Below are 25,547 nucleotides of genomic sequence, written 5' to 3'. Positions count from 1 at the left end.
GGCCTGCCCATACTTTGACTACAAACTTGGTCCTCAAATCATTATGTATTTTGCAATACATGTAACTTTATAACGTTGCAATCTTTCTATAAGTTATAAATAGCTAGTAAGATAACGTTAAAGGATTAGTTCACTTTTAAAAAAACTTTTGCTGATAATTTACTCACCCCCATGTCATCCAAGATGTCCATGTCTTTCTTTCTTCAGTTGAAAAGAAATGAAGTTTTTTGATGAAAACATTCCAGGCTTTTTTTCCATTTAATGGACTTCAATAGGACACAAACGTTTCAAGGACCAAATGACAGTTTCAGTGCAGCTTCAAAGGGCTTGAAACGATACCAGACGATGAATAAGGGTCTTATCTAGCGAAACGATCGGTCATTTCAAAAATAAATACAAAACTTTAAGTTTTATAAGCACAAATGCTCGCCTTGCTCTGTCCTGTGATGCACGTTCGTAATCCTGTTCGAACTCGTTCATCAAAATGAACAAAGCTTTTTTCGAGTCATTTCGTTCGTTGAATGAACAAAATGAATCCGAAAAAGACTCGTTCAAAATGAACAAATCTTTTTTCGAGTCATTTCGTTCGTTGAATGAACGAAATGACTCGAAAAAAGATTTGTTCATTTGGATGAACGAGTTTGAACAGGAGAGTCACGAACGACGGTACGCTCGCGCTGTGCAAGAGAGGGGTGATCAGCGCGTACACGAGCGTGATTGACACTGCTAAGACATTCCTCCTGGCTCTGATTGGTTGTTTCTGACCGGGAGCGGTGTATTTCTGCAAATGGCTATTGGCTCCTCCCAGTGGTCCTGAGGAGCTTGATTTTTTTCACAGATTATCTGTCTCATATTCTACTGTCAGGACATAATGACAGTTTTAACAAATATTTGTTTACAAAAGTGACCTACTGGAGCTTTAACTAAAGCTTTTACATAAGATAAGACCTGAAGTGTAGTAGATTTCCATGAGGTTATTAATCAAAGCAGAGGCAACAGCGGATCATTCAATGTCTAACCTGTAGGATTTATATTTTGCAGCATATTTGAACATTGATTTACCTTTTTTGTAATTCTTGAGTTTGAGAAAGAGTCTTGTTGAGTCTGAGCTGGAGTTCAGAAAGTGTCTCTGGACTGATATTTTTTGGGTGGAAAAAAGGGGCATGTGAAAACCCTGCATTTTTCTTTTTTTGATAATGCACATTTCTTGCCATTAAGCACATTTTATTGGCCTTTTTTTCTCTGAGATTTGTCTTAATCATAAGCTTTTTCCATCCACCGATTTTTATACACATTCTAGGATATTGCAAAAAAAATGCCAAAATGTGCATAAATTCTAAAAATGCGCATTAAAACGTTATTGCGAACATTTGTGTTTCTTGAGCTCGTGTAAACGAAAGAGTCTCGTTGAGTCTGAGCTGAAGTTTATAAGCGTCTCGGGACTGATACTTATTGGGTGGAAAAAAGGGAGGTGTGAAAATAAGTTTTATTTTTATTTTAAATAAACCGAAAATGTGTTTCTTGCCATCAAGCACAATTTAGTTGCAGTTTTTGTTTTTTTTGAGATTCTGTCCTCATTAAAAATGAGAATGAAACACATGATTGAAAAGATATTGATTTAAACGTCTAAAAGAGATACTTTTGGCATAATTGTATATCATACTACTTTAAAGGTTATCAAACTAATTTGACAAAAGAAGTGAGATGAGACATTAATGGATTATCAGATGATTTTATTCAAAAAAGTGACTCGCATTGCATTCAAGCTATTCATTTAACAAGTTCATTTTATAATACGGAACTGTAAAAAGAAAGCCTTATTGAGATGCTAAACATGCATTTAGCATTTAAACATCTGTTAAGCATAGCAATGTCAAAGCAACATTTCAAGCCTTATTGAGTTCTTCTAGATTGTTTTGTCATAATATCTGCCCTTCCTACATTTCCAGTCGTACACTGAGTCTCGCTGATACTGTTAGATGGAAGAAGCGAAGCTTATAAATGTTTGCATTCGACTTAGATTAGATTGCTTTTGGCAAACAGCATTTAGAGATGAAGTTGAACTGTATTATTGTTCAAAGTTGTAAATAAAACAGATTATTAGAGTAAATTTTACATGAAAATACGATTTAATTCTTTCAACTTCCAAATTTCATATTTAGCCTAATTCATTGTGCTACAGTACTTGCCGTTTCTTTGTAATTATTTGTGACATTTACTAGCAGTGTGAAAATACAGTAAATAACTAAATAAATCCCGCATACATTGAAGTGCACATCTGCTAAGGTCTGCAGGTCCGCCCGAGTCGGGATGGTCTAAATCTAGTTTGTCTCACGTAGTGAACAGGCAAACAGCGGTTTTGAAGGACCTCACAAGACACAGTCACATAACGACTCTTAGACTCGACGGGAGACCGAACTACACACCGTCCATTTCTGCGAGTACTTCGAACAATGTACACCTCGAACCTTCTCTTACTGATGCACTGGTTTCCTGTGTCTTCGTTGCCTCGTCCGTTGCAGATTCTTACAACGCTATTGCCGTCTCTTTTACGGAGGAAGGATTGCACAAGTTCTCTGCCACAAAGACCCTCTCTTGTTAAGTAACGTTCCCAATCTTGTGCCCGACTGGTGTTGAAACTTCTCGAGAGCACGTGTCTGTGTTTAAACCTGTTATATCCGTTGTTATCTCGAGATCTCTCGCAGGGTTGTACCCGGTTAGAAAAAAGGTCTGAAAACACCTCCGGTTCATTGTTGCTGAAACTGACGTTATTCGATCCATCGCTGAGCGTGAAAAACAGCGCGAGAAGAACCGCCGATCTCATCCTGGAAGAGACACAGACCTTTACAGATTCACAGTAGTTAAAAAGATAATGATGCAAGCTAATCAACTATTTCTTCAATGGAATAAATGCATACGTCAAGTCAAGTCAAGTCAAATATATTTATATAGCGCTTTTCACAATACAGATTGTATCAAAGCTGCTTCACAGTATCAATCAAAAAAACTTAACAATGTTTGTTTATTACTGGAAAAAAAGACATCCTAGTTTGGTAGAGCTGATCAATGGTATGATTGGTTAATTAATTTGAATATCCCCAACTGAGCAAGCCAAAGGCAACAGTGGCAAGGAACCGAAAAAACTCCATCCAGTGACCTAATGGTGTCCTAACACCCCATCAAATGACCCAATGGAGAAAAAAAAAACCTTGGGAGAACCCAGGCTCATACGTAGGTTGTTTGCTCATTGCATTCTGGTTCCCTTTCGTTGTCACTCCGAGTTACGTCGGATGACGACGAATGGGGTTTCGCTTAGAACACCTATCGACTTCGAGTATTACAAAACGAGCCAATGGCAAAGAAATGCCATGGGTCTGCGGAATTTGCATAGCGTATCTCCGCCTTACCTCGTGGGTATAAAAGGAGGACGCCGGCAACAGGCAGATATGTTTTCGCTTCGGAGCCAAGAGTATTTCTTCACTCCACAGTCATCTCTGACTTCTCTCTACGAGACGAGCTTCTCTCTCCGGTGTTGGTGTGACGGCGATCTGCAGCGAGCTCACAGTGCCTGCTGATCTGTGCAGTAATCTGCCAGTGTGTGTGTGTCTCCCTGTGCGCTTCAACATCGCGGAGTTTTTTTTCTCTCCTCTCATAAAAGAGCTCGCACGCGGCACGTCTTTTTAAAGACGGCTCGCCCGTGCATTTCTGGTTGCAGCGGACTGGTATCGTACTCTGATGGGCACGAGCGCTGTCTAGTGTGTTTGATCATGCTTGAACAGCGCTCGTGGGTGACTCATGTTCTCGCAAGGGAACGTGATCATCGCGTCATATATAGGTCGAGACTCGGTGAACTCGCAAGAGTGAGAGTCCCCTCATCCACCCCCCGATCTTCGGCTGGTGGCCAGGGTGACCTGAGGGTTACGGTCTGGAACAAGGCGCCGACTACGTGTCCGTGACCCCAGCCCCCCTCTTCAATGACGGTGCCCGCTAGTGAACTGCTGATTTCCACGAGTCTACCCTCTGGTGGCCCGCGTGTTTCAGTTGAAGCTACAGAGGAAGATGCCATGTCTGTTGCAGCATCACTAGGTGGGCTTGAGTCTTCTGGAAGTGAGGGCTCGTCACAGCTGCCACCTTCCGGTGTGCATACGGCTGTGCCTGAGTCTGATCCGGAGATGACGGCCATGCTTTCCTGGGACGATTGGTTTTGGGTAAGGCCGCCGACCCTCATCCGTGGCAAACCCCAATACCTCTCTTCCCGGACGTGCATGATGAGATCTCGAAGTCCTAGAAGACCCCCTTGTCTTCTCAGGACCGCTCGCTGATCTCATCCGCCTTTCCTCCCCTCGATGGGGCCGCTGCCCTTGGGTACACTGGGGTTCCCCCGGCTGAACGCTCTGTTGCGATGCTATGTGTCCTCAGAGTGCTTCTTCTCGGCGCAATCCTAAGCACCCGCCCGTGGCCTGTATTTTTTTCGTCTACGCTTGTGGCGAGTTCCTGTAGTGCCACGGGACTGGCAGCCGCCTCTCTGCATGCCATGGCTGACCCAGATGCTCATGGACCTGCACGAGGGCGGGACTGACCCAGGGCTCTTCACTGAGCTGCGCGCCGTCACTGACCTTGCTCTCCGAGTGACGAAAGTGGCCGTACGCTCCCTGGGTCAGGTGATGCTCACCATTCTGTGGCTGAACCTGTCTGATGTGCTGGATGTCGCACGGACCCGTCTGTCCGACATTCCCATATCCCAGGTCGGCCTCTCCGGCGGTGCGGTTGAGGGCTTGACCAACAGCTCTCAGCCGCTCATGAGCAGACTGACGTTGATTCTGTCCCGACGGCCCCGCCTTCCGCCCAGGTCCCTCGGTCTGCCCACCGCCGAAGGCGCCCCCCCGCGGCTCCCACCCCGCCCGTTCACCCGGGCCGGCTCTGGGGGCCGCGGGCGGACGCCACAGCCCCTCTCCAGCCCCGCCCCCCGCTACACGCCGGGTTAAGCGGCGCTCCTGAGACGGGCTCCTCGGGGATGGAGCAGACTGAGGTTGACTCTGTCCCGACGGCCCCGCCGTCCGCTCAGGTCCCTCGGTCTGCCCACCGCCGTGGGCGCTCCCCCGCGGCTCCCATCCCGCCCGCTCAGCCGGGCCGGCTCTGGAGGCCGCGGTCGGACGCCAAAACAGTCCTCTCCAGCCCCGCCCCCCGCTACACGCCGGGTTAAGCGGCGCTCTTGGGATGGGCTCCTCAGAGATGGGACTCAGTTCTTTCCAGGAGCTGGTAGCAGGACCACTCCTTTCCCCGGGTGAGGGCCGGGGAAGAATCCTTATTCTCCAAAGAACTGACTCTCCCGTCTCTGAGCACACAGAGTTCGGACGACACAGAGCGCCGCCCACATGCCGTGCTCTCCTCGTCCCCCTCTGTCCTGGAGGTGGTTGACACGGCGTGCCGTCCACGACCGCTTCGCCCCTGTCCCCCTCTGTCGCCAGACCCTTGACAGAGCAGGCCCCTGTGGAACGCTGGTCCTTCCCTGGCCTCCTCTGTCAGGGTGCGGTTTTGACCTTGCCCCCACACCGGGCCGCTATGCCGTCCACGTCTGGGCCGGTCATTCCGCTTCGCTGCACCACCGGAGGGACGTCTGTGGTTCTCGACACCGCTGGCACAGTTGGGAGCCTGCCTAGAGCTTCCCTTCTGTTCCGCGCGAACCATCGGCTCGGCTATACGATTCAGTTCGCACGGTCTCCTCCCCACTTCAGGGGAGTCCGCTCCACTTTGGTCGATGGCTATGCCCTATCATGAGACCGGAGGTTGCTACCCTACTGGCGAAGGGTGCGATTGAGACTGTTCCTCCAGCCGAAAGGAGGTCCAGGGGTACAGCCCCTACCTCCTTGTCCCGGAGAAGTCTGGTGGGTTACGGCCAATCCTGGTCCGAACCGCTCCCTTCACAGGCTGCCGTTCAAGTTGCTCCCGGCCAAACGCATTTCTGGATGTGTGCGGCCACAGGATTGGTTTGCAGCGATCGACCTGAAGGACGCCTACTTTTATGTCTCCGTTCTCCCTCGATTCAGACCATACCTACAGTTTGCTGTCAGGGCGCGCGCATATCAGTACGCTGTTTTCCCATTCGGGCTAGCCCTGTCTCTTCGCGCCTTCACAAGGTTGTTGAGGCTGCCTTTGTTCCTCCATGGGAACACGGGGTTCGCATCCTGAACTATCTCGGTGACTGGCTGTCTTAAGCTCACTCCTGAGACCAGGTTTGCGAATACAGGGACCCAGTGCTTCGGCACCTAGCTCGTCTGGGCCTTCGGGTCAACCGGGGAAGGAGTAAACTTTGCCCCGTGCAGAGGAGCTCTTTTCTCGGTATGGACTTGGTCGCCTTCTCCACTCAGCCATTGCTGACTTGCCTGAGACTATCAAGCGCAAGAGTGCGGTTCCACTGAAGTTTCTTCAGAGGCTCCTGGGGCATATGGCATCTGCAGCCGTGGTTCGCCGCTCAGATTGCTTCATATGAAACCGCTTCAGCTTTGGCTCCGCGACCGAGTCCCGAGGTGGGCATGGCAACACGGCACCCTCCGAGTACCAGTTACTCCGACCTGCCGTCAGACCTTCACCCCGTGGTCGAACCTCAGTTTTCTACGGGCCGAGTGCCCCTGGAACAAGCTTCGCGGCATGTTGTTGTAACGACAGATGCCTCCTCCACGGGCTGGGGTGCCATGTGCAATGGACGTGCTGCCGCGGGCTCCTGGACAGGACCCCGACGCCTCTGGCACGTCAATTGCCTCGAGTTGCTGGCCGTACGTCTTGCTTTGCGCCGCTTCCGGGCCGTGCTCAAGAACCAACACGTACTAGTCCGTTCAGACTATACCGCCTCTGTAGCGTACATCAACCATCAAGGTGGTCTACGCTCCCGCCGTATGTCGCAACTCGCCCGCCACCTCCTCATATGGAGTCAGAAGCATCTGAGGTCGCTTCATGCCATTTATATCCCCGGAGCCCTGAACTGTGCAGCCGACGAGCTCTCACGGCTTCAGCCCCTCCCGGGAGATTGGCGACTCCATCCCCAGTCGGTTCAGCTGATTTGGGACCAGTTCGGGGACGCACAGATAGATCTGTTTGCCTCCCACGACTCGACCCATTGCGCCCAGTTTTATTCCCTGACCGAGGGCACGCTCGGCACGGATGCTCTGGCGCACAGTTGGCCGCAGGGCCGCAAGTATGCGTTTCCCCCAGTGAGCCTTCTTGCGCAGACCTTGCGCAAGGTCAGGGAGGACGCGGAGCAGGTCATTCTGGTCGCGCCATACTGGCCCGCCCAGACCTGGTTCTCCGAACTAGTACTCCTCGCGACAGCACCTCCCTGGCCGATCCCTCTGAGGAAGAACCTTCTTCCTCAGGGACGGGGCCACCTATGGCACCCTCGTCCCGATCTCTGGAACCTCCACGTGTGGCTCCTTGATGGGACGAGGCAGGTTTGAGTACCGTACCACCAGCGGTGGTGGCTACCATCACTTCCGCTAGGGCGTCGTCCACGTGACACGTCTATGCGTTGAAGTGGAACCTCTTCGTCAGCTGGTGCTCTTCTCACCGAGAAGACCCCCGGAGTTGCTCGATCAGCGTTGTGCCTTCCTTCCTTCAACAGGGGCTGGAGCGAAGGCTGTCTCCCTCCACCCTGAAGGTCTACGTTGCCGCTATTGCCGCACACCATGACCTCATCGAAGGTAAGTCGGTGGGGAAGCACGACCTGGTTATCAGGTTCCTGAGAGGAGCGAGGAGACTAAATACGCCCCCCTCCTCTCGTTCCCTCTTCGGACCTCTCAGTGGTTCTAACTGCCCTGAAGAGTGCTCCATCTGAGCCCCTGCAATCAGTCGAGCTTAAATTCCTGTCTATGAAGACAGCGCTCCTGGTTGCACTGGCCTCCATCAAGAGGGTAGGGGACCTGCACGCATTCTCCGTTGACGAAGCGTGCCTGGAGTCCGGGCCGGCTTACTCTCACGTGATCCTGAGACCCCGGCCTGGATACGTGCCCAAGGTTCCTACCACTCCCTTCCGGGACCAGGTGGTGAACCTGCAAGCGCTGCCCCTGGAGGAGGCAGACCCAGCCTTGCACTGCTCTGTCCAGTACGCGCTCTCCGCGCCTATGTAGACAGGACGCAGTGTTTCAGGACCTCAGACCAGCTCTTTGTCTGTTATGGTGGGAAGCTGAAGGGAAAGGCTCTCTCAAAGCAAAGGTTGTCTCACTGGATAGTGGACGCCATTGCTTTGGCATACCAGCAGCAAGGTCGACCGTGCCCCCTTGGTGTGACTGCCCACTCCACCCGGAGTGTGGCATCCTCTTGGGCTCTAGTGCATGGCGCCTCGCTAACAGACATCGGCACAGCTGCAGGCTGGGCGACACCTAACACATTCGCCAGATTCTTTAATCTCCGAGTGGAGCCAGTGTCCTCTCGTGTACTCGCTTCAACCAGCTAGTACCGGACCCGCTCAGGTGTCTTCGCTTGCTCGCCATTCCACTCCACGGACTGGATACGTGCGATATTCTCCTCAGGTGAGCTTCCCCGGAAGCCCTGAGCTCCTCCAGCACTCCTGACGTCGGCGCCAGTGTCTATTGCCGGCGTGTCGGCTAGGTGCCTCCCGTGTGCATGGTCCCTCCTCTGAGCGACCCCCACATGTGTATTTCCACTGTAAGCCTCTTTGAGCATGTGTCTTTCCCTTGGCAAGCCACCTTGCCACCCCTGGGGTTGAAATATTCCACCTGCGGCTGGACACCCCAGTGTTCTCCATATGTCTCCTTCGGGTCATATGTGTATTCTCTAAGTCCCCCCCCCCCCCCCCCCCTCTGGGTTGGCAGTAATTGCATATTTCCCCTAAACTTTGGGATATGCTCCCCAGTGTACCTTGGTATTCCTGTGCTAAATAGGAGTCCTTCGTCCGTGCCAGTCTCACGACAGGGATCTCAGATTTACGCAGGGCACTGGAAGACAGCTGAGAAGGTGGCGTGATTAGACTGGTAACCCCATTCGTCGTCATCCGACGTAACTCGGAGTGACAACGAAAGGGAACGTCTCGGTTACGTATGTAACCCTCGTTCCCTGAGTAGGGAACGGAGACGTTACGTCTTCCTGACACTTTCCGCTGTACCGCGGGGATTGCCTGAGCTCAGTCTTGGCTCCTCAGCGAAGAAACATATCTGCCTGTTGCCGGCGTCCTCCTTTTATACCCACGAGGTAAGGCGGAGATACGCTATGCAAATTCCGCAGACCCATGGCATTTCTTTGCCATTGGCTCGTTTTGTCATACTCGAAGTCGATAGGTGTTCTAAGCGAAACCCCATTCGTCGTCATCCGACGTAACGTCTCCGTTCCCTACTCAGGGAACGAGGGTTACATACGTAACCGAGATGTTTTTAGGACAGATTGTTCAAACGATTATGAAGAGATTCACCAATATTTACAGCTTTATAACTTTTGATTAGTATGCGGCACCTTTACTAGACAAATTAAATGCTATTTTCTTAAGACTTTGTGGAAATGAACCAAACTCAATAACATTTTACAGGCAAACGGTTTTGAAAATCAAGGTTTGTAATAATCTGAGGCAGTTTTGTTGAAGTTTTGACAAACTTTGTTCATCAGTCTAATCAGTTAAAAATGGCAGTAAGGTTAATGATTTACCTTGAAAAAAAGCGAAGTATTTATAGAAATATACAGTTTGTAATTTAATATAATCAATGACATGTTTGTACAAATACTGTACATATATTTATTTATTAATGCCACCACTTTGCTAAGTGTCATGACTTTGCTTTTCTGTAAGCTCGATTCCCTGTAACTATCATAATTAGCTAATTGCATAATTTTAACTTTAATTTGATGATGACTTTTATCAACACAGCCAGATTTGTATCAGATCATATTAAAGCTGCAGGACGAGTTCGGAAAAGTACAGAATTTGGTTTCTAGTTCATTTGGTTCAAAAGTTATAGCAGAAATAGTTATTATCTTAATAGTTCATTAGTGCTCACATTGTGTCACAAGTGATTGGCTGCTAAACATAACGATTCTGTGCAATATTTACAAACCATACACATTTACAGCAAATATCATAAAACAGATCTGACGCTTCATTTTAACAGAAAACTAAATCACAAAATGGTGTCAGGTTACCTGTTTAGAAGTTGAGCAGAGCACTCGTTTAAAACGCAAGTCTCAGTTCCCTCTTCAGTATTTTCTGCTGTGAAAGAATAACAAAAGTGTGAAATTGTTTTAACAAGGTTTCTTGTGATGTGAAACGCTTGTGTGTTTAACAGTAGCATTTACTGCAGCGTTTCATTCAGTGAAGTTTAATCTTGTATAACTAATATAACTCATACTAAAGCTCAACATTAAATTTTGACATCAAATTTTGATTTAGTTTTCAGATTATATGTCAGATTAATTTTCAAGTAGACTATCTAATCTAAGCTATCAGTCATCAGTTGTAAACAGGCACCTCAATCTCAGGAGAATGATCCAGCAGACACAGAGACCGTAACATACTCGTGTTTATTACGGCAGAACGGTCATATTTATACACAAGATCAAGCAGAATCATCCACAATCCAATCATAGTACTCAATGATAAACCCCTACCATATATGGCATATGAACCTATAATAATAAGCATGTCTTGAGTTTCTGTTTGTGTGCGAGTGTATAAGTGTGTCCATGTGTGCACATAACGAAAATAAGTTAAACAAGGGCAGTCTTAGACAAGAATAGCCAAAAGTGGCACCTAAGAAATAATAAAAGATGAACAGTATACTTCAAGTTAATTTGTTTAAGTATGCTTAAGTAAAGTTCAAGTGTATTTTTAAGCATGCTTTATGTAGTAAGTATACTAATATCAATGTACTAGTAGTAAACTTGTAAGTGTACTGTTTTAACACTACTTGGGATTAAATTGGCCCAATTTTGAATGTATAAAAGTATAATTTATGTGTAATAACTAGTTTACAACCACGTTTCTTCGTTTTTCTGCAACTGTACAACTGAACTTATAGATTTACCAATTGTTAGTTACCTGTCCCACATTTTTTTTAGTTTATGAAAGTACACTTCAGTATGTTCTCAGTAAACTACTAGTTTAGTAGTTTTATACTGAACGTGTCCTTGTAAGTTTTCTTTAAGTGAACATCACATCATACTTAAAGTTTACTATTTATACATTATTTTTGCACTCTGCACCCCCTGTATGTAAAACTATGTGAACAAAAGTATTTAAGGCTACTCAATCAAAAGAGAGGCCAAGTATACTTAATCTTTTGAGATATTCTAAAAAAGTATAATTAAATATTCTGAGTACAGAAAAAGGCCAAATATACTTTTTTGTCAGTATAAGTCAAGTATACTTAAGTGAAATTTTAAGTATATTTCAGAGAAGTACATAAAAAAGTAGAAAGTATACTTTCTTATTTGTAGTTTAAAACAAGTATACTAATAGCACACCTAAATAATCTTGTTTTTTTGTAAGGGTAGTCTTTTGACTAAAATGTTTTAGTTTTAGCCATATTTTAGTCATCTGAATTGTTTTAGTTTAAGTCTCGTTTTAGTCGACTAAGACCTCACAGACAGGGTTTAGATTAAGCCAGGATTAGTCCGTAGTTGAATTAGGCATTTTAAGTAGCTTTTATATATGTGCATTAAAAAAAAAAAAAACATTAGTGTTGTGCATCTTTAAGACAAAAAATGGCACTGATACATTTTAAGATAACTCAAGTTGTTTTCAGTTCAAACAGCTCAAACATGCATTTTAGTCTGGGACTAACTTAAGCCTTATCTTTGAAACCAGGGGTTCATGTCATTAGATGTAATAAGATGTATACCAATGCATGTTAGTCGATAGAATATAGTAATAGATTTAGTTGACTAAAATCTAACAACAAGTAAAGAAACAAAAATAAGGACAAAAGATTACAAATAGAACAAAGGTACACATTAAATTAACAGTGCTTTGCGTTTGTCAGGCAGGTCTAACAATATAATTAAACCTAAAAATTAAAAATCCTGTCATCATTTACTTACCCTCATGTCGTACCAACACAAATTAAGATATTTTAAATGAAATCTGAGAGATTTCTGTCCCTCCATACACGTCTACAATTTTGATGCTTAAAAAAGATAATAAAGACATCGGAAAACTAATCCATATAATTATATTCCAAATTTAGGCACAATCAATTTATACGATAAAGAGATTTAAGCAAGAACCATTTACATTTATTCATTTAGCAGACGCTTTTATCCAAAGCGACATACAACTGAGAACAATAGAAGCAGTTAAACTAACAGTAGGACAACAACACGTAAGTGCTATAACCCCTCTCAGTTTAACTTTAGTGCATTTTTTTTTTTTTTTTTTAAATAGAATAGAAGAGAAGAGAAAGTGTTAGTACTACTGAATCAAGTGCTGCCGGAAAAGATACGTCTTCAGCAGTTTCTTGAAAGTGGCTACTGACTCAGAAGCTCTGGTTGAGTTAGGCAGATCATTCCACCAACAGGGAACAGTCATGGTAAAGGTCCGAGAAAGAGATTTTGTGCCTCTTTGAGATGGTACCACAAGACGACATTCGCTAGCAGAGCGCAAGTTTCTGGATGGCACGTAAGTCTGAAGTAATGAGTTTAGGTAAGAGGGAGCAGTGCCAGTGGTTGTTCTGTAGGTAAACGTCAGTGCCTTGAATTGAATGCGAGCGGCAACTGGCAACCAGTGCAATTTTGTGAGGAGAGGAGTGACGTGTGCTCTCTTCAGCTCATTAAAGACTACTCTGGCTTCAGCATTCTGGATCAATTGTAGAGGTTTGACAGAGCAAGCTGGAAGACCAGCCAGGAGAGCATTACAATAGTCCAGTCTGGATAAAACAAGTGCTTGGACAAGGAGTTGTGTAGCATGCTCTGTAAGGAAGGGCCTGATCCTCCTAATGTTGTGCAAGGCAAATCTGCAGGACCGGGCAGTTCTAGCAATGTGGTCTGTGAATTTCAACTGATCCTCAATTACAACCCCAAGGTTCCTAGCTGACCTTGATGGAGTTATGGATGACGAGCCTAGCTGAATGGAGAAGTTGTGATGGAGTGTTGGTTTGGCCGGGACCACAAGTAGCTCTGTCTTCGCAAGGTTTAGTTGAAGGTGGTGGTCTTTCATCCAGCCAGAAATGTCTGTCAGGCAGGCTGAGATACGAGCAGCGACCGTCGGATCGTCAGGCTGGATGAGAGGTAGAGTTGTGTGTCATCAGCGTAGCAATGATAGGAAAAGCCATGTTTCTGAATCACAGATCCTTGTGACGTCATGTAGATGGAGAAGAGGAGTGGTCCAAGCACTGAGCCCTGAGGCACCCCAGTAGCTAGATGTTGGGTCTTAGATGCCACACCTCTCCACGACACCCTAAAGGACCTACCTGAGAGGTAAGACTCGAACCATTGGAGTGCAGTTCCCGAGATGCCCTTCATCTTTAGGATTGACAGGAGGATCTGGTGGTTAACTGTGTCAACCAATGAGAACCAATGAGATTCATTCTCGTGTTAATTAATAGTTAAAAAGCAACATCACAAGCGTAATTTAGTTCTTCCCTCACATTGAGGTTAAAATAAATCATGCTTCATAATAGCAAGGGTATGTACATGTGTTCAATGTGTTGACCTAATGAACTGTTTTTACTGGTAACATTGTACACTTCAAAGAGTCTTCTGCTTTTGGTATAGTTATAGTTTGGTATAGTTAGAGATTTGTTTTACATTAACTATCGTGTCATTGATGAAGGATTGTACTGGAGTTCTGTCAGAGAGTATTGTCCACTATAGGTATTTCACCCAGGCAGTTTCATCATCTGTTGGAAACCCAGGGAGAATGTGATTTTTGTTAAAGTTGGCATATCGCTTATTGTTCTAGTAATCCACTCTGTTGCTGAGAGCCAGAATGAATAGGAGTGAGAGAAGACTCAGATAGCAAGCTAACATTGAAACAATGTTGAGTCAATGTTGTTGTGTCAATGCTACCTTCATTGAATTAACATTACAAAGTGATGTTGGTTCAATATTTGCACCAGCAATTAATGTTGAAACAATGGTAAGATTTCAAGAAAAAATCAATGATAAAGTCATTGGATCAACATTATGAAGTGATTTTGGTTTAATATCACTTTTGTACCCACATTTAATGTTGAAACAATGGTAAGATTTCAGCAAAATAAAGCATTGGTAATGCTATTGAACATACATTACTGATTGAATCACCGATGTTGAATTAACATTGAAATGAACAGAAATAATCAATGGTAATGTTGTTGAATCACCATTGGTAATATTTTTCAATCAATGGTACAATGTGATGTTGATTCTAAATCACTTTTGTTGAAACCATACAAATACTGAAATGGGATGTCAACATAAAACAAGGTTGCCATCTGATGTACCAAGTTAATGATGAAACAACATTAATATTTCAGCTACACTTCAATGGTGTCAACAAATTCCTGACCATTTCAAAGTTTGGGAAAAACCTTAACATATAAATGACACCTTTCTAGCAGTTAAGTCAATTTATTTTACTTAACAGTTTAACACAAACAATGACAAACATATATAAAATAAAAATCTTTGTTAAAAAAAGCATTACTTTCTGAAGTCTGATGTAATTATAACTGCAAGAGGTCTAACGGTTCAAGTTTTCAAAATCTGTCTTGCATCAGATTATACTTCCTCTTTTCCTGCAGGTTCTCTGAAATCTGAAAAAAAGAATGAGGTTACTAAGAGCAAGTAAATTCAGTTGTCAAACACAGTCACATTCAATAATGTTAAAATGCTAAACACAATATGATTAACTTTTTAAAATTGTTCAACACAAAACAATTTAACTATATTTATAATACTGTTAAATTATGTATATTTAACCCTTTTTTTCAGTATTTCAGTATCAAATTGAAGCAGTGTGGTAAGGTGTCCAATCTGTCCAGTTGAGTTTATCTAGCCATAATTAAACACACCAGAAGCAGTTGAAGCAGTATTAGCAAACTTTGTATGTAAGTTAATTTATATAGCATATTTCATACCCAATGGTAATTCAAAGTCCTTCACCCAGAAAAGGAATTAAAACAATCACAAAATATTCATACGAAATAAAAAATAACCCGAATAACTAAGTTGGGGTTATCCCTATCTGGACTGGAATAAATGGAGAGCCAGGTTTGTGATTTTACACTAGACACACTCAATGTCCACACTATCTATCCTAAACAGTGTTTATGATCACATACTTGTATATTTTCGACCAAAGTGAATCTGTTGACCAGGGTACACATGACACGAGTTGTGGTCTCAGTGGCATAAATTAATTTAGATGACAGAACTGTAATGATCCCAGACTTGTACGTCAACGACTTTTTCTGCTCTGCTGTGATTTATATGGTGGACAAAAAAAAAAATAATATTCTGACCACCAGATGTCGCTAATGCACATTGTGTTAAAAGCTTCGAATAATTAACTTTTTTTTGGCACAGTTTGATGAAAGCCTCAAATGCTTCAGAACGCCTCAGTTTCCCCATCACTAGGTTTTATTAAGCTTAAAATAAAACAAAAACAGCCCTGTGGGGGAAGCAAGACTTCGCATGAGGGTACCTTAGACAACAATCCAGCACAGGACTGCAAACACAAGGAGAATAAATAGGGAGGCAAACAAGAGCAGGTAACGAGGGAGGACAGGTGGGGCGATCAATCAATAATCAGGAAACAATCGACAGGAGAGCACATGGCTTCAAACATCCTCTAAATATCCCCAAAACACCAGCGGATTCAAACACACTTCAGACATGATGAAGAAAATAGACATTAGTGAAGCGTTTGAGACTCTTGATCTAAGCAAATGATGTTCATACATTTTAAGTGTGACTCTTAAGAGTCTAAAACAGTTTCTTTGCATGTCATACCTCACAAATATTCAGAGGTGGAAAGTCCAGGGGTCAGAAAGTAATAGTCCTGCCATATGTTTGTTCCACCTATGAACTCAGTCAACTGATTTCACTAATTAGTTCTGTCTCCTGTCTGAATTAGCAAATCCATGTGATTGGAACAAAATACTGAGGAGGACTTTTACTTTCTGAACCTGGACTTTACATCTCTGCATAGCAATGCCACATGTCAGCCAAGAGCAAAGAAATAAACCAGAACTGGACCTTATCATAGCCAAAAAATCTGTGTATATTAAATATGGAGTACTGAAGAGAAAAGAAGACATTACATCTGTGAAGATCTCAGCAGAGGAGGATTAAACAATTCCACAAACAGCATTACCAGCTTCACTTATTACTAACCAGACTGACTTTATTTCTGTCAGACGTCTACAGAAGTTTTATTGAGAATTAAAGGGGCTCAAAGCGATGACACGCGTTTTTTAGGCCAAAACATTTTTTGTCACATACAACAAACATCTCCTCACTATCCGCTAGCTGCCTGTCCCCTGAACACACTGTAAAAAAACACAGTCTCTGCAGACACCCCAGGCTCCACAAACGGCAACAAAAACAAGCTGGGCTAACCCGCACCACGAAACATAACAAACTGTTCCAGCCAATAACCGACAAGAAGGGTTTGGGGGGTTAGTGCGCGGATGAGGAGGAGGGAGGGTCTAGCTAGCCTTCGTTTTGTTTGACAATACTTTAACCGTCAACAAGAAGTGATGTCACCCGACATCACTTAGAACACCTTTAACAGAGGTTTAACTCTGTTTCATTTGAAGTCACCATAACAGTGATTAGTGTTTCCATTAGTAAGGTTAGGTTAAGGTAAGGTTAATGATTTACCTTGAAAAAAATCATATTCATAGAAATATACATGCTTTTCTGTAAGCTTGGTTCCCTGTAACTATCAAAATTAGCTAATTTTTATAATTTTAACTTTAATTTGATGATGAATTTTATCAACACAGCCAAATTTGTATCAGATCATATTAAAGCTGCAGGACGAGTTTGGAAAATTACAGAATTTGGTTTTGATTTGATTCAAAAGTTATAGCAGAAATAGTTATAATCTTAATAGTTCATTAGTGTTCACACTGGGTCACCAGTGACTGGCTGCTAAACATAAAGATTCTGTGCAAAAACTACAAACCATAAACATTTACAGCAAATATCATAAAACAGATATGAGTATATTAAAAAACGTTTTAATTTTTTTACACAAACGTGTCAGTTTACCTGTTTAGATCTCAGCGAGTCTCAGTTCTTCAGTATTCTGTGCTGTGAGAGAACACAAATGTGTGAAACTGTTTTAACAAGGTTTTTTCCCATGCAAACGTTTGGGTTTGACGTCAGCATTTCCGGCAATGTAGACTTCAGTGTGCGATCATTCAAACCTGGTGAAGTTTAATATTTTATAACTAATCCAACTCGTGCTAAAGCTATAATGTGAAGCCTAATATCTTGATGCAAATTATCCTATTGTATCTATTTACTAGAATAACATTTTAAAACAGATGCATAGTAAATCATCCTGTATGAGTTTTAAACTGCATTTGAACAGGATTTATTTTGTGCCATTATTGAGCTCGTACAAATGAAAAAGTATTTTTGAGTCTGAGCCGAAGGTCAGAAAGCGCCACTGAGCTGATATTACTATTAGGTAGAGGAGTGAAAAAACACTGTTTTCGTACAGAAAACTTCATACAAATCAATAAATCACCATAACACCATCTGATTTAAACACGACACTTCAAACATGATCAAGAAAAGTGACATTAGTGAAGGGAAAAGATCCCGGAGCATCCAATTAAATGAGATTGGATCAGATTTGAATTTATGTTACTAAAAGAGTCCAATTACTTTTGATACTGGTGCATTTCACTCCTGAAAGATAATCACAATAAGGGAATCATAAAGAATAGACATGATACTAAACTGCAAAGGTATCCTTTATTTGAAATGTTTATCAAATTTAAACATGTATGTAGCATAGCAACTTTTTTACATGTACTGTTAATTATTTTTAAGAACAGCACATATAGTTCTTCAGCCTCACAGTGAGTAAAACAAGTCATCTTGTTTAATAGCAATCATGTTCTCCCGTTCCGTTTGATTTCAAAAGAAAAAAAAATGGTGTCAGTAAATATACTTTTAATTTGATGTTATTTAAAAAGTTTTCTTAAGCCTTTTAGCTTTCTTTTTACTTTGACCTTGGGTCAAGTCACTTTAACTTCGGGTCAAGAGACTTAAGACACTTTAACCTCAGGTCAAGTCCCTTTAACCTTGGGTCAAGACACTTAAGACACATTAACCTCGGGTCAATACATTTAAGACACTTTAACCTCGGGTCAAGACACTTAAGACACTTTAATCTCGGGTCAATACACTTTAACCTTTGGTCAAGTCACTTTAACCTCGGGTCAAGACACTTAAAACACTTTAATCTTGGGTCAATACACTTTAACCTTTGGTCAAGTCACTTTAACCTTGGGTCAAGACACTTAAGACACTTTAATCTCAGGTCAATACAATTTAACCTTTGGTCAAGTCACTTTAACCTCGGGTCAAGACACTTAAGACACTTTAATCTCAGGTCAAGAGACTTAAGACACTTTAATCTCAGGTCAATACAATTTAACCTTTGGTCAAGTCACTTTAACCTCGGGTCAAGAGACTTAAGACACTTTAACCTCGGGTCAAGAGACTTAAGACACTTTAATCTCAGGTCAAGAGACTTAAGACACTTTAATCTCAGGTCAATACAATTTAACCTTTGGTCAAGTCACTTTAACCTCGGGTCAAGACACTTAAGACACTTTAATCTCAGGTCAATACAATTTAACCTTTGGTCAAGTCACTTTAACCTCGGGTCAAGAGACTTAAGACACTTTAATCTTGGGTCAATACACTTTAACCTTTGGTCAAGTCACTTTAACCTCGGGTCAAGACACTTAAGACACTTTAATCTTGGGTCAATAGACTTTAACCTTTGGTCAAGTCACTTTAACCTCGGGTCAAGAAACTTAAGACATTTTAATCTCAGGTCAATACAATTTAACCTTTGGTCAAGTCACTTTAACCTCGGGTCAAGAGACTTAAGACACTTTAATCTTGGGTCAATACACTTTAACCTTTGGTCAAGTCACTTTAACCTCGGGTCAAGACACTTAAGACACTTTAATCTTGGGTCAATACACTTTAACCTTTGGTCAAGTCACTTTAACCTCGGGTCAAGACACTTAAGACACTTTAATCTCAGGTCAATACAATTTAACCTTTGGTCAAGTCACTTTAACCTCGGGTCAAGAGACTTAAGACACATTAACCTCGGGTCAAGAGACTTAAGACACTTTAATCTCAGGTCAATACGCTTTAACGTTTGGGCAAGTCCCTTTAACCTCGGGTCAAGACACTTAAGACACTTTAACCTCAGCTCAAGTCCCTTTGAAGGCACCAAATTCGAAATTTATTTTACATTTCGACTATATATATGACCCACTTTCAATAAAGATTAATGCTCCCATGGGCGAAATGCTCCTTTAAGACCAAACGCACAGATCCATTATACTGATACACATCTGGTTTGCACCCAACTTTTTACTTTCACTTGAGACATAACCATCTGTATTTACATGAATACTCCACACCATGGACATTTTGACACAATTGTGTGTGTGTGCACAATAAGACATGAAAGAGAACTGAATTCGAGATCACATGATGAGAGATGCTATATCCATACTATCAAATCAAAATTGCTATAATCAAAATTATTTCACAAAATATGATACGTGATATATGAAAAAAGATGATACATTTTGTGCTCTTGGCAGAAGCTTTTATTCAAAGCGACACATTGCTTTCAAGCTATACGTTTGATCAATTAATTTTATAATAATGAACCGTGATCTGCAAAGAAAGCTTTATTGAGATGCTTCTTGAATTATAGCCAATTTAAAACATTTTTGTACAAAAAAGCTACAATTACAAACTGGTGTGTTTTTATCATATTATTTCATTTCATTAATATAATCATAAACACAATGGTTTGTAGTACAAATTGTTCTCCTGTGTATAAAAATGTATCATTCTTCTAGTTATTTACCTATAATCATACGGAAGTCTCGCACATTGGCAGAAAATAGATTACTTCTGTGTTCCACATAGACATCTGTTGTTTTCAATGTGTTCATTGTGAGCTAGATTGTTCTCACATTTAACAATTACATAATATTTTCCTTTCCTATATTTGTAAATGGCCTTTCTAGCGTCTCAATAGTACTGTTAGATGAAAGAAGCGAAGCTTATGAGCAAGTTTGAATCCAACTAATGGTGATTTTGTGAAATGTTCCACAGAGATGAAGTAGAACTAACTTGCTACTAAAGTTAAACTTAGTTAAACTGTTTATGTCTGCAGATCGGACCGCGTTTGAGTGGTTCTGTGCCAGTTTGTTCTTCAAAGTGAACAGGCAAACAAACGTAATGAATGACATCACAAGCAACAATCACATAAGAGTTCTCAAACTGAATTTGATAATCACATTGTCCATTTGTCCTCAAAGTGCTCTTAACAACATACACTATAAACTTTTCTGTACTTATGCACTTATTATCTGAGTATATGGTGCCTTTTTCATTGCAGATTTTTGTAATTTTATAGGTGTCCTCTATATTTAGAAAAGATTGTACCTCAGTTCTGTCACAAAGTCCCATTGTTACTAGGTAATATCCCCAATTGTTCAGCTGTGTCGTATCGAAATCAAGTAAGAGGATGTGTTTGCTTACAAAATTAATGTATTTGTCGATATTAGTAGGTATCTGGCAGGGACTTATTGGAAGCATTTCAGGTTGATTGTTGCTGGAAGTGCCGTTATCCAATCCTTCACTGAACACCAGAGTCACCAGGAGCGCAATCAGAAACACAGATCTCATCCTGAAAACACACACAGACGTTTAATGATTCACAGTTAGATGAAATAGTTAATAAAATAAAAGATACCAACTAATGAATAACTTCTGCAATATAATAAAGCCGTAAGCAGACATAATGTGGCCTTTTTAATGGCCATTTTAATTTATGTGGCACTTTTACTAACTAAATAAATAAAAGGTACGTTTTTTTATGTAGACTTTATGGAATTTATCCAAATGCATGAACATTTTACAAGCGTTTTTTTTTTTTTTTTTTTTTTACAGATTTTAGTTTTAATCAAGTTTTGTGAGAATCTGAGCCAGTTTAGATGATGATTGAACAAATTTTCAGTTCAAAATACTCATAGAAATACACCGTTTCTAGTAAAATTAAATATTTCAATGACATGGTATTATGGTGTATATATTTATTCATTATTACCAGTAAGTGGTGCTGTCATCACATTGCTTTTCTGTAAGTTCAAATCAACGGTATGATAAATAGCAAATGTCATGTTTTTAACTTTAGCTTGATGATGATTTTTACCAGCACAGTCTGAAGAAGATCTGAGCCAAATCTGTAGCAGATCATATTAAAGCTGAAAAAAAATATGTGTTCAACAAAATTTTAAAACTTTAAATATTTTCAACTAAAATAGTTTTATCTGAATAGTTCATAAGTGCTCACACATCTCCAGTGCTTTGCTGCTAAACATACAGATTCTGTGCAGTAATTGCAAACCTCTTGCTACTACATCTAATTGACAATTGAGAGAAACTCTAACCATCCGCTCTTACAGTACACATGTATGTCCTAAAACAGATGTATCTGAGTATATCGAAACACTTTCTGAATTCATTAAAACATAAAGTCAGTTTACCTGTTTAGAAGTTGATTAGAGCGCTTGTTTAGAATCTGCTTAACAAGTCTCAGTTCCCTCTTCAGTAACTTGTGCTGTGGGAAAATAAAAATGTGTGAAATTGTTTTAACAAGGTTTCTTCCCATGCGAACCATTTGTGTGTATGAGGTCAGCATTTTCCTGCAGTATATGTCATCATTCAAACCTGGTCACATATAATCTTTTATAACTAATCTAACACATACAGTACTAAGGCTTTTACATAAATCCTGATGTCTTGATGCAAATGATCCTATTCTATGTACTAGAATACACATTTTGTTCAAACATAAATAATGCCCCTATAGTGAAAAATAAATATCCTCAAATTTATTTGAAATACATTATTCTAATACAATTTTATGCTAAGTATACTACAAATAAATTTACATATTTATTTACTTAATATAAATACCCCACAATTGTACTTTTGGTATAAATTGGTATACTTAAAGTCTTCTAAATTGGAACAACTGATTTTGTGCGTAATGTACTTTAGTTATCTGGAAGTAGAGGTGTGAAAATACACCGCAAAACCCATTTTTCGCCTTTAAGCAAAATGTTGTGTCCTTTTTTATTTATTTGTTTATTACTTACATCTTTAAGATGTAAAAAACCTTCTCAACCTTACACAGGCTGGCTTCATGCATCCCAAAATCACCATCTGATTCAAACACATCAACACTTCAAACATGATAAGAAAAGTGACATTAGTAAAGAGGAGATTGGATCGGATGTTTGAATTCACGTGACTAAAAGAGTCCAATTACTTTTGATACTGTTGCATGTCACTCCTGAAGGATGATCAAAATAATTGAATCACAAAGAACCGAGATGATACCAAACTGTGCGTTGCAAATGAAGCTTTTATTTGAAATGCTTTTGAAATCAGATCTGATTTAAACATATATGTGGCATAGCAATGTTTTGAAATGTGCAGTTAAAAAAATGCAATTCATTTATTTCAAACCCCACAAAGTTCCTCACATTGATTGAAAACAAGTCATCCTGTTTAATAGCAATTAACTATCTGCCCTGTCCCATTTTCTTGTCCGTGATAGTGCGCAGGATAATTTCTATCACAGGCAACAATTACAATATAGCTGCCCACTGTACATTGAGTTATGACACACCTCTGTTGTTCCCAGTGGCTGGTGACAATGTACACTTGTAAATGTCTTTTACTTCTGTACAAGTGTCCCTTCCACCATGTCCCAGCACCACTGCAGATTTGTGCAATATTGTTTTCCTGATTCGAAGGAATGAATGATGACATGGTTTGGCCACAGAGATGATTGTTCCCAAGGTGGTTTACCCAAGGATTCATATTCCTGGGGTTGAAATTATTTGGGAGAATATGTCTTCTCCTGAAGGTCTCATACTGGTTCTGACAATCTGCTCTGTCGCTGAGAGCCAGAATGAAGAGGAGCGCGAGAAGAGCCTCCGATCTCATCCTGACAACAAGAGAAAAGAGCAGGCTAGAAAAGTAGACAGCGAACACCAGCCGTGCGAACACAATTGTTTGGGACGTTACTACATGAAGTCATCAACATTTTCTTAATAAGACTACTGACTATATTTAGGTATTTTTAATGACTATAGTTGACCTATTGTTTTTTTGTTTTTTTTTCAACTATACATTTTACTGTAATTATTTTGCTTTGCATCATTGCATAAAGCACTCCTTAATTGTTTAGATTTTTTAATATACTAATTTACTACTATTTAATGATATTTTTAATTGTCTTTTATTTTTATATTATATTATATGATTTATATTTTTCTTTCTTTTTTTGGGGGGGGGGGGGTATATTTAGCTTTAATTTACATAACAGTTTTTTGTACTTCAGTTGAAATGTATTTAATTTATTTCTAACTTTCATTTTTTAATTCTATTCTAATATTTATGGAAGCCCATTTCTGCCACGAAAAAAAAATATTACTTAAAATTTAGAATTTCTTGTATTGAAAATATGATTGTGACATATCAAAAATTTAAAAGTTAAAATGATGACATCCAAAGTCGAAATTCTGACTTAAAAAGTTAGAACAAGTGCTTAAAAAGGTCCACATTCATCATTTTGATCAAATTAATATCTACTGTTGAATGTTAATTTTGAACTTTATCCATTAAGTAGCCATATAAAGCTAATATGGATACTAAATCTGATTGTGATTATTAGATCGAGTCTCAAATGCTGCATGATCTTGTCTAACAACCACGTTTCTTCATCATGTTTGCTTTCTTAGCTGGTGATTTTTAGTGGATGTATGAAGTCAAGTTCATGAAAAAAAAAATCACACAATCTATCATCACCTGTCTTCATTTTAACAGTAGAAATAAAGAAACATTAATCTGCTTTACACCTGTTACACCGAAAGAGCTGTAAAAAAAAAAAAAAAAAACTTCAACCATGGACAGTACTGTACATTCACGAAATAACTAGATGATAATATCATAACATTTTTATATATATATATATATATATATATGTTTCAGTCATTTGATTAGGTTGCAGATTTACCTTTGTGTCGATCTTGAGCTGGTGTAAATGAAGAGTCTTGATGAGTCTGAGCTGGAGTTCAGAAAGCAGTGTTTGAGACGATCACTGGACTGATATTTATTGGAGGCATGTGTGAAAAAAGCACCTTGTTTCTTGGAAATGCACCATTTTTTTTTTCAATACTAGTGATGCCGCATCTGTTATAGATGGTTTAAAGGCATCTGTGCACATCACACTAAACAATGAGCTCTTCACACTCAGTTCATGTGGTTAACACTTGATGAGTGTTTTTAACTAGACAAACGGAGTCAAAGTGCATGAGTACCAAACTGTTGTATTCACTAAACATTTCTATAATTGCATGTGCAGTTTGTGGTAACTGGAAAGTTCTCCAGAATTGATACTATTTTTCTGAGTTCAAATGATCCATTTAAAAGACTCAAATTAACAATTCCTTCAGGAATTAGACATCGAAACAGTCTAAAAATGCCTTTTGTCTGGTCTAACCGGCAAGGCTTATCAGGCCTGTGGAGAAGCCTCCTCGGCCCAGTGTTAACTTTGGCAGCCATTTTTTATTTAGTCTGCCATTGCACACTGAAGCCGCCTTTCCACTGCGCACGACATTCGCATACGATTGCCGCATTTCGCCCCCTAGTGTCAGTCGCACGCAACCTTGAAATTGGTCGTGAAGCAACCGTCACCCACGGCTATTCACAATAGTAAAGTTAATGATTTTAATGAATGTAATGCATGGATGAATATATCCACACAAAACAAATGACCCTCAATACTGTACATCATAGTAGATTTTATAGAGGTAATCAATAAAAATATGGATTTAATAATTATAAAAAAAAATTTTCTGCCATAATTATTAATACATTTTACAGAAATAGTGTTTACAGAATAACATTAAAGAGTTAAAATAATGGTAATTCTATTCACATATATGGAATACATCACATCCGGTCGCATACGGTCTACTCGCAGAAGTTCAGATATTTAAACGGATCCAAAGCTCAAATCGGATCTGTATTTTCCGCATACGCGTATGATCGGAACTTCCCGCAGCTCCCGTACGACTCTCCATTGGAAATGAATGACTTCCGGTCCGACGGCTTCCTTCACGGCCGAGTCCCGAGATGGGCTTGGCAGCGCGGCACTCACTGGGAGACAATCACACTGGCCTGTCTGCAAACCTTCTGCCTGTGGTCGGACCTGTCATTGTTACAGCACGCTGTAGTCTTCACGGATGCCTCCACCACCGGCTGGGGGG

At 41.0% G+C, this 25,547-nt stretch overlaps 1 protein-coding gene and 1 long non-coding RNA gene across 2 annotated transcripts in view; one reads left to right on the top strand and one right to left on the bottom strand.

Moving 5' to 3' along the window:
* The window catches only part of ndrg2 (NDRG family member 2), a 78,848-nt gene that overhangs the window by 36,945 nt on the left and 16,356 nt on the right, over positions 1–25,547 (top strand).
* On the bottom strand, positions 10,150–10,761 carry LOC143736447 (uncharacterized). The gene is made up of 2 exons (XR_013203448.1): positions 10,466–10,761; positions 10,150–10,207 (listed from the first exon to the last, which is right to left on the bottom strand). It is a non-coding gene; the product is annotated as an uncharacterized LOC143736447 (long non-coding RNA).

This window comes from Siphateles boraxobius, unplaced genomic scaffold (genome assembly GCF_051911475.1).
Source record: "Siphateles boraxobius isolate OS27281-9 unplaced genomic scaffold, OSU_SipBor_1 130, whole genome shotgun sequence".
NCBI lineage: Eukaryota > Metazoa > Chordata > Actinopteri > Cypriniformes > Leuciscidae > Siphateles > Siphateles boraxobius.
This window is presented reverse-complemented; position numbering and strand designations above follow the sequence as displayed.